The sequence below is a fragment of the Sander lucioperca genome, chromosome 1 (genome assembly GCF_008315115.2).
Source record: "Sander lucioperca isolate FBNREF2018 chromosome 1, SLUC_FBN_1.2, whole genome shotgun sequence".
NCBI lineage: Eukaryota > Metazoa > Chordata > Actinopteri > Perciformes > Percidae > Sander > Sander lucioperca.
This window is the reverse complement of record NC_050173.1, coordinates 47,859,071-47,869,112: the sequence shown is the minus strand read 5'-3', so window position 1 is coordinate 47,869,112 and position 10,042 is coordinate 47,859,071. Positions and strand designations below refer to the sequence as shown.

General features: G+C 40.0%; 2 long non-coding RNA genes across 2 annotated transcripts in view; both read left to right on the top strand.

Moving 5' to 3' along the window:
- The window catches only part of LOC118495801, a 542,497-nt gene that overhangs the window by 160,029 nt on the left and 372,426 nt on the right, over positions 1-10,042 (top strand). The window lies entirely within an intron of this gene.
- Positions 8,760-10,028, top strand: LOC116060300. The gene is made up of 4 exons (XR_004898243.1): positions 8,760-8,784; positions 8,924-9,025; positions 9,210-9,415; positions 9,575-10,028. It is a non-coding gene; the product is annotated as an uncharacterized LOC116060300 (long non-coding RNA).

The window sequence follows — 10,042 nt, the reverse complement described above, 5'->3', positions numbered from 1 at the left end:
CCCCGACCCGTGCCTTGACACCCCCCCCCCCCAAAAAAAAAAAAAAAAGCAGATTTCCATGATTTACGAGAGTTTCTTTTTCAGGTCGGAAAAGCCAGATTTCCAGAATTATCCGGAAGAATCACACCCCTGATATATATATATATATATATATATATATATATATATATATATATATATATATGTATTTTTTTTTTTTTTTTGGTTTTTACAAATCATCAAAAATACATACACACCTCATTTCAATGAGGCTTGGCAATGAACTGCATGCGTTTCTTATTTAAAAAATGTCTGGTGCATGTTTATCATATATGGTGCTGTGGACTCAAGTAGCAAATCTGAATCAGCGAAGTGGCCTACTGCAATATTCTAGCAATAAACTACAAGCTGATTGAGGAGTTAAAGGGCAGCAAAATTGTCTGAATCATTCCATAATTAAAAAAATACAACACAGACATTAATACAGTTCCTGTTTTATTGTGTGTACTTTCAAATATTCAGGTGATAATGGTATGGTTATACCAAATTGCATTTAGCAGATATTTAAATATAAAATGTTATGTTAGTTAGCTGGTACAATACACCAAACAACCAAATTATTCTGCCCCAGCATCCTGTCTTTGGTCTGGGACAGGCCAGAGAATCTCTTGACCAGCTCTCTCTTGCTCCTCTGACAAAAGCCTTAGCCTGCCTCCACCAAGTGGTCGTCTCTTTGTCGTACAAACATCGTACAAAATTGAAGGATACAGTTGCTCTATCTGTAGGTGATGCAATGTTATGCATTTATTTGTAGATGTATAACTGTACTGTAGTGACATGTATGTGTTGTACCACACTCAGAAATTACAGTAGAGAGCAGTTTGAAGTACACTTGCCTGTTTTTCCTCCCTGAAGGTTCTTATGATCGAGGCCACCGTAAAGCGACTCAAGTTTGGCTGTACTTGTTACCGATCCTCCCTCATAGTCATACCAAGGACAAGGACATGGTCAACTAGAGTGCCACGAATTTCATCCAAGACTGCTTGTCTCCTTGCACTAGCCCTTCCTCTTCCTTGTCGTCCTCCGAATGAACTGACTTGGGCCCATTTATCTATTGAAGGTTGTGATTAGTGTGTGTGTGTGATCAAATTTGGCTCTTTGTGTTTCCACCTGGGTAATTGTGTGCTAATTGAGCTCATTGAGTGTTTAGCTCCAAGTTCTGACTGCACCAGGTCACCAGGTGTTCAATCTCCCACCTGTAGGCGGACTCAACCCCACCAGAGATGAGTCCAATGAGGGTGGTGTCGTCCGCAAACTTCAGGAGCTTGACAGACTGGTGACTGGAGGTGCAGCTGTTGGTGTACAGGGAGAAGAGCAGAGGGGACAAGGACGCAACCTTGAGGGAACCCTCAAGGCTTTCTGACCACATGGCAATGAGAAATAAAAGGAATTGCGTGTAGAGTTTTGCAGTGACAGACAACAAATCTTAATCATGTGTTAAAACATAACATCCACAAAAGTGGAATAGTGTTTATAGTTAAGGGAAATGGGTATGCTTTTTGATAAATGGCGTTACGGTTTTGAAATTTTTGTTCAAAAGCCTGGGTATAGAGTTCAAACAATTGAGAAAAACTGTAAAGGCTCTGACACACCAACCCGACGACCGACCATTGGCAGAAAAGGCTGTCGGACTGATCAGTCTCCTCGAGTTGGTCAAAAAAGTGCCTCGGAACACACCGAAGCGACGCCGACTTGAGCGTACGTTCTGCGCATGCGCGAGACATAATACCTCTCCATAACAGCAGGCGAAAACCGGCAGCTGATTGGATTGCATCACGTGGGTCTGGCTTCTCCCGAATTTCAAAACCGACCATAATGCCGGCTCGTTCGGAATACGATCTCGTATTTTACGAAAATAGTTCACTGAAACGTGTTTGGGTTGGTGTGTCAGTGCCTTAAAGGCCCTCCCCACTAACACAGAACGTTTGGGGAACGTTAGTTTCTGGTTCCCTAAAGGTTAGTTCGAACCAGACCAAAAACTAACGTTTAGGGAACGTTCCCTCATGGTTATAACGTTCCCTTAACGTTAAGGGAACCAACCAACGTGAACGTTCTCCTGTGGTTGCACTGTACCTCCACACAACGTTCCCGTTTGGTTGTTTTTGGTTGTTTTGTTTTTTGTTGCTGAGTGCGGTTTTGAAAAAGTTTATTTATACCAGCTCCATTTAAGTTTTTGAAGTAGCATATAAAAAGGTTTGCAGTCACTTGATTTAGATTCACTCAAAAATTATTGGTCTTATAAAATCCAAGTAAGATAAACAACATAGCAAGAGGGTATATTTATTTTTAGGCTGATAACAATTTTGTTAAAAACAATAATTTGTGCTCGATTTCGTTTTTTTAACTGTATTAGGTGAAAATACTTAAAACAAGAATCTATCGATTTTCACAAGTAAGAAAATTCACTTCTTTCATTTCACTTCTAACAAGTGGCTCAGTTCAGTGTAATTCAACCGTTACACCCCCACGCCAGTAGGGGGAAGACAGTGCCTCTGCTCTCAGGTGACCGATTCAAGTCCTGTCCTGACTTCCGTATACAACACCGGTATACATACCTGGCAAACAAGGCAGACAAAAGATCCGTTTGCTTGGTCCCAAATTCGAACTGAAATACTGCCATTGACTAAAACATATGCTGACTACACTTCACCGACGGTGTTATAACGCAAAGTAGGCTCTCTGCTCAAGACTGCTAGCCCGTATGCTAACGCGGGAAACAAGTTAGCTTTCCACAGCTAGCTATGCCGTGAGCGCTGCTAGCCCCATGGATACATCAACGTTGGTCACAGAGACTGAGCCTTCCCTCGGTAATGTTTTAACCACCATAAGGAACCTGGACAACAAGGTGAGATATTTTGGTAAACAACTTAAAGAAAGCTTCGACATGGTTGCCAGCATTATACAGCAACAATGGAGCTAGGTAGCTAGCTAACGTTAACGTAATATATTATGTGTCCCTAAGAGCCGATGTTGGTTTAGGGTTTAACACTTATCTTACGATACATCCGAGGGCTGTATGCTGTAAAGCCTGTAACGTGGATGAGAGATAAAGCCATGGATGTATTAAGAGAAGCTCTATTCACCAAACTGCAGGCTAACCTAGCACGACATAATGATTACACCTCCTTGGTTGTCTAAATACATCCATCGTTTATTTAGATAATCATGGTAAGGGACCGTTCGGTATTTATGGAATGGACCACCGGAGGAAAATAGGGGAGGGTCATGTCTTTTTATTTTATACTGAGGGGAGGGTCATCCAACATTTTTTAGTCTGGGTGTCACCCAACTTTTTTATTCATGAAAAGAGCAAAATTTCAAAGTGGCTTGTTTAGTGCATATTTATCCATGTAGCTTTCAGTCTCGGCCCCCTAGCAGATGGTCTGACCCCATACGCGGAGTTTGCTGGGGGGGGCAGGAGGAGCGCTGCCCCCCTGGTGGCTCAAACAGGTAATTGCATTGTTTAAAAAATGAGTGGAATAATTTCATCTGGCATGACCAGATATTTTATAAATATCTTAAATAACACAAAACAACTAAATGGTGATAGGTAATACATCAGAGTTCATATACTGCTTTAGTAAAAAAATATTACCTCCCAGGTAAAAAAGTAGTATACTTTAGTGTATTAGAAATATGAATAAAGTACATGAAGTATGCTTCTACTTGTTGTGCTTTATTTAAAGAGTATTTAATATGTACTTTTTAAAAGTATACTTCAAAATAGATGTAATTAAGTTCAACTTCAGAGTCCATACTAATTTAGCAGTAATCAAATTATTTTTTAAATGTACTTTTTGAAAGTGTACTAATGTATTTTAAATTGTATAGAAGTTTATTTTTGTATAGAAGTATATTAAATTTGACATACTTAGAGTGGCAATTCAGTGTACTTATGGGAAGTATCATTTTTGGAAATGAATTGTTAGTATACTTTTTGAAAGTGTACTATGATCTCACTTCATTAGAAGTGTGACTTCTGTACACTTTATACAGTACACTCTAAAATAAGTGTATTTTTAGTGGCATATCTTTCATAAAAGAGATATGCCAGAGTACTTTCATAAAATATGTTAAAATACCAAAATGTATAGTGGTAATTTAGTTACTTATAGTAAGTACGCTTATTTGTAATACAGAGTTAGTATAATTTTTGAGAGTGTACACTGATTTCACTACATCAGTAATATAATCTAAGTACACTCTAAACAAAGCTTCAAAGTTGTTCGCCATTGTTCTCTTCCCGGCATTTCAGAGAAAGTAGGCTGTTCAAGGTTCACTGTAAACCCGGATTTCATATCTAATCAATCATTTTAATTATAATATACTTACATGATTCAAATCAATTTAGTTTTGATTGATTTACTAGCAAATGTAAGTATGTTATATTAATTTGTAGACCTAGTTGAGTCTGTGAATAACTAACCCTAATTCCCAAGTTTCAGTCATGATGACCATCTCTTTACCTAGGCTACATAAGTTGCTATGAAGCCGCAAGATCTGAAAGTAGGCTATTTTTCCCATTAGAGTTTTACGTAACAACAGCAATATTAGGCTAAGTTATTTTTTATTTAACACAAACGCACAGGTTTGTAGATAAATAAATTATATTACTAAAAGTATGGTTATGTTATGGCCGTTGTTTCCATAAATTTCAATTTAATTTCTGAGAAGTCAATTTTTTTTGTTGTTGTTTCCGTATGTCTAAAAACATCAACTACTAGCTACTAACTGTAGGCCTACTCATGAGCCACTGTGACAACGCTCGACTGTTTAATGCAATGCACGATGGGAACGTGAAAGCCGTTACTTTGCCGCAATCCGCTTTTGGCTGAGAAGCTGTCACTTTGCTGCCGCCCGCCGGACAGACCAGTTGCTGCTAACACTTGCCAGGACGGTAAGTAACGTTAAGTAACGATCTCGCCCTCCCGTTGTCCATTGTTTAGTTATCGCTAGCTGCTGAGGAGTCAGACAACTTCATGTTTCCGTGTTTGTGTGTGGATTCAAGGGGATGTTGGTGAGTAGTGGGAAGCTATTTTTTAACTAGGTCGGCACCCTTTTTTCACATGCTAACGTTAGCTAGCTACAGTTTAAAAGTTTTTTCAGTTGGGGTTGGGGTGGGGGGGGCTGTTTGTGAGGATTCGAAGTGAATCAGTTTGACGTCAATGGACATTAATTTAGTCATCCGTTAGCTAGCTAGCTAAATTACTTTTCTCACTGGAGGGGCTTTTTGTGAGTAACGTTAGTCAAAAACGTTGTTTTAAAAAGTTCGCGGACATCAACGTTAGCCACCTGTTTGCTGGCTTAGCTAATGTCAGCTAAATTGCCTAAACCGTCGTTTTAACCAGTTCGTAAATTTAACCAGTTCAACTGTTTCAGTATTATTCTACTTGGGTGGCTCGCCCAAGTAGATTAATAGCTAACACGCAAGTCCTCAGCTCTACGCAGTGAGCTATCAATCACTGATTTATATAGCTATGCCTCCTCTCAAAGGTTCGTTTTTGTTATGTTTTGTTTCAGGTTTGTTAAGGGTTCGCCAGAGTGGTGGGGAAAAGTCTGCAATAGAATTTCTTTGAACTTTCTCTCCAAGGCTGATGGACCTCCTTTAGGAAAAAAGAAGGGCCTGCCCAGCGAGCTTTTGGCTGAGCTTTACGTCAGACAAAGGTGGGTTTGACTAGCTACATTAGTCTACTACCTCTCTTTCCTCTCTCTGTTTCTTTTTATGTCTTTTGTTTCTTCTCTGCTCTATCCTTTTCTTCCCATCAAATCTCCCTTCCTTAATCTTGTCCTTTCCTCTCTTCATATCCTAACTTTCTTTTCTGTCCTCTCCATTTTCCTCCCCTTTTGTCCTCTTGTACATAAACATTGTGTGGAATTTCTGGAATTTATTTGGTAAATACATGTGATTATCCTTAGCAAGAGGTGTTTTACTCTTGTGTCCATTATCTTCCAGACCACTGAGCCAACACACATCAGGTGCCTATGTCTTCGGGGACTGCCTGTCATCTTGGCGGATGATTCTTCTGCCTTCTTCAAGACATGCTCTGTAAGTTAATATTTTTTTGTAAATGTTGCAGGTGCATGCTCATTTGTCTCATTAAAATGAGCCCCCCTGGTGGCTCAAACGGGTAATTGCATTGTTTAAAAAATTAGTGGAATAATTACATCTGGCATGACCAGATATTTTATAAATATCTTAAATAACACAAAACAACTAAATGGTGATAGGTAATACATCTGATTTCATATACTGCTTTGGTAAAAAAAATTATTACCTGGCTGACGATGGGAGCAGCAGGACGCAAAAAACGAAAGTTACTGTTGCACTAGTCTGGACATCTTACCGTGCCAACCTTGCAATAAAGGTTTCCTAAATGCCATGTATATACATGTGATGTCAGCTTACTAATTGATTGCGGGTTTTGTGTAGATTTGGGCTTTTATACGTTTATTCCACTTTGTTTAAACAGCGAAGTGGAGAGGCCTCGTATGTGACGCTCATATCGGCCTTGCTGGATACACCGTGTCATTTACCTTTTTGTGAATCTACTGATCACTGTGGATTACTTTTTTTCGTGTCATTGGATTACGGCAAAATGCGGATCTTTTTTCTCAACGTGTCTTAACGTTTTATGGTGTGACTGCGCTTGGTTTCTGCGTTTGGAGAGGCATCTCAACAGACTGTAGGTCCAACACTGATCGTTCACCATTACATTTTAGTTGAATTTAAGCGTCTGTCTATTGCGTTCCAAAACAGCTGTGCCGCGATTGGATTTCATAAGCGCGAATTGTTAAATTGTGTAATTTAAAAACTTTAAAAATAAACATATGTGTTTTGGAATATAATGTTCAGCTTCGGCAGCTTTACCAATGTGCTAAAATATACAGTGACGATAGTGACAAGTCCAGTGTTGAATTGGTTATATCCCAGCATCCTTTGCTGAATGGTCTCAATATTTTATTGTTTTATTTCATATGAATACTAGTTTACTAGAGGAGTAACTTAGTATTTGAAGTAATGCAGTAATGCATGAGTGTGTATTTAGTTTCCATGCTTATTGTGTTTCCACAACAATGTCAGTGAGTAAATCTACTGAAATGGCCACCACACCATAACAGAGGAGTGGGATGTGTAAGATGAGAATTTGGGATGAGCGAGTACAGCATTATCTGTATCTGTATCTGTTAACCATATGAAGTATCTGTATCTGTACTCGGACTGGGCGGGGCCTAACCCGGAAGTGGGCGGGATTTAACCCAAAAGTGGGTCGGTTTGTCTTGAAATGGGGCTTTAACCGGTATGTTATTTTAAGCATGCAATTGATATGGGTTGATCAGAAATTGTTATATTTATTGCTGATTAGAAAACTATTTACATGACAGCATCAGCATTGAGCTTCAGATCAATGGTTTTGATCACGATAACAAACAAACTATATACAGAACAAGAACAATGAATACAACACATGCGGTTGCAATTATGAAGTAAAATGTAATGAACAAGAGTTTTCATACTCAACATAACTTTCTTTTTTTAATTTAACTTTTTTATGATCAGTGTGACTTTTTTTTTTTTTTTTGGTTCTTTTTTTTTTTTTTATTTCCACACCAGGTGTGTGTGTGTGTGTGTGTGTGTGTGTGTGTGTGTGTGAGTAAGAGAGAGACAGAGAGAGAGAGAGAGAGAAAGAGAGAGAGAGGGGGGCGGGGGTGTTCTACGGATCAAATAGTCCGACGCTGTTTTTCAGATCTGTTTAGAGCCGGCTGACGGTTTAAAAAAGAAAAAAAATCTCCGACAGGCATAGACGTCTGAACAAACCCCACGTTTACCAGAACTCTACTGGTTAATAAGTAAGTACTACAAACCAAAGTAAAAAACAAACCTGAAGCTGAAAAAACCCTAAACGTTAACGGAAAAGACCCGCGAACCTGAGTGACTGAGGGAGAGACACAGAGAGAGAGAGAGAGAGAGAGAGCTGTTCTGTGTGAGCAGAGCGGGACACAGCAACACAATACATCTGTATGTGTAGGGGAGGGGCGCTGTGACGACTAGCCTATCACAGAACGCAGACACAGTCAACTACCCAATGAAGATTTTTATTCAATCCGAGCACAGATATTGACTCGTATTACTCGTATAATACTCGTACTCGGCAAAAGTGCTTTATCCGTACCGGATGCTCGTTTCAGCCGAGTATCCGACTCAACTCTAATGAGAATGCAGAGGTTAACACCTATACATCATGGCTGTAAAAATCAAATTGTATCTGCACGCGAGGGGAGGGTCATTCCTTTTTTTCCCAAATCATTTTGGAGGGTCATAGGAAAACTATTACTGACGAGGGGATGGTCACATCTTTTTAGGTTAGAGGCCACAAAACTCCTCCGGTGGCCCCTTAATTAAATAACGAACAGTCCCTAAATCTACTGAAATGGCCACCACACCATAACAGAGGAGTGTGATGTGTAAGATGAGAATGCAGAGGTTAACTCATGTATGTCATGGCTGTAAAAATCAAACGATATCTGTACTTCTTTGCTAAGTGCAAACTTGCACGCAAGGGCAGGGTCATTCCTCTTTTTCAAATCATTTTGGAGGATCATAGGAAAATTATTACTGACGAGGGGAGGGTCACGTCTTTTTAGGTTAGAGGCCACAAAACTCCTCCGGTGGCTCCTTAATTAAATAACGAACAGTCCCTAAAACCTTAAGTACAGAGCAGATGTTATTGCCTCCACCACCTGCATGTAAGTGTTTTTTTTTTTTTTTTTTTTTTTTTTTTAGCCATTGTCTAATGTAACAGCATAGGTTCATCTTTTGCAATGTCATGTGCAAGAAACCTACCATAAATTAACTGACCAATATTCATATCTACTTTCTTTTTAGATTAGTCAACACCACACAGGAAACCAGCCGGTCGCCCAGAGCTGGATGGGTCCATTGTAACGCAAGCTCTGCCTGTCACTTCATCTTGGGACCCAGTTGAAGGTACATTGGCTGTGAATTTCCATTTCCAATTAAATACAATTTCATGACAAGGAACTTGAGAGTAACTTTTTTGTTGTTGTAAACAGGAGAACTCATCACACAGAGAGGCAAGAAGACTCACTTAAGTTGTTCACATATGAAAGTATATAATGTATAACAACTAAAACCATTAATTATTCCATAGCCATGAGGACATCCATTACCCGCATGGCACAGCGGATTGACACATTTGAGGAAAAGATGGATGAGCTACTCATGCTCTTAAGGAGTCCAGCCCAGTCCCCTCCCTCTGCTCCAGTCGATGACGTGTTGCTGTCGCCCTGCTCAACAGTCACTGAGCTGCAGGAGTGAGACAGGAGTCTCAGTCAACAGGAGAGGAGGAACAAAATGGTAATTAAGTGGCCCTACCCTGCCCTAAGATAACACTATATAATTGCATAAATTCAAATATCGTTATAACTGAACTGACTTCTCTTACAAAATGATATTGTACAAACTATTGTAAGGTTTTAATTTGACTTGTAACTTTGCTTCTACTTGCTACTCTAGCGGCCTCCCAGAAAAACTTCCCCGCGCTGACTGCAGCAGACGTGGAGGACCCCACAGTGCTCCCCCCTCACAATATCCAACAGCCCAGTGTCAAAGGTGGACTCATTCAAGTTTCTGGGCTCCATCATTTCCCAGGACCTGAAGTGGGAGTCTAACATCCTTAAAAAGGCTCAGCAGAGGATGTACTTCCTACGGCAACTGCGGAAGCATGGCCTACCACAAGAGCTATTGGCCATCTTCTACACTGCTGTCCTCCTCCTGCCTCATCCCCTCTGGCAGGCCCTACAGATCCCTGCACACAAAAACAACCAGACACAAGAACAGCTTCTTTCCACTGCCATCACTCTCCTGAACTGCTGATAAGAGGGGTCATCCCCTCTTTGGCCATTCACCTACACATTACATACTTTATCATTCCAATATGCATTTTGCACACTACATTTGCACTATTACTTTGCACATTTATAC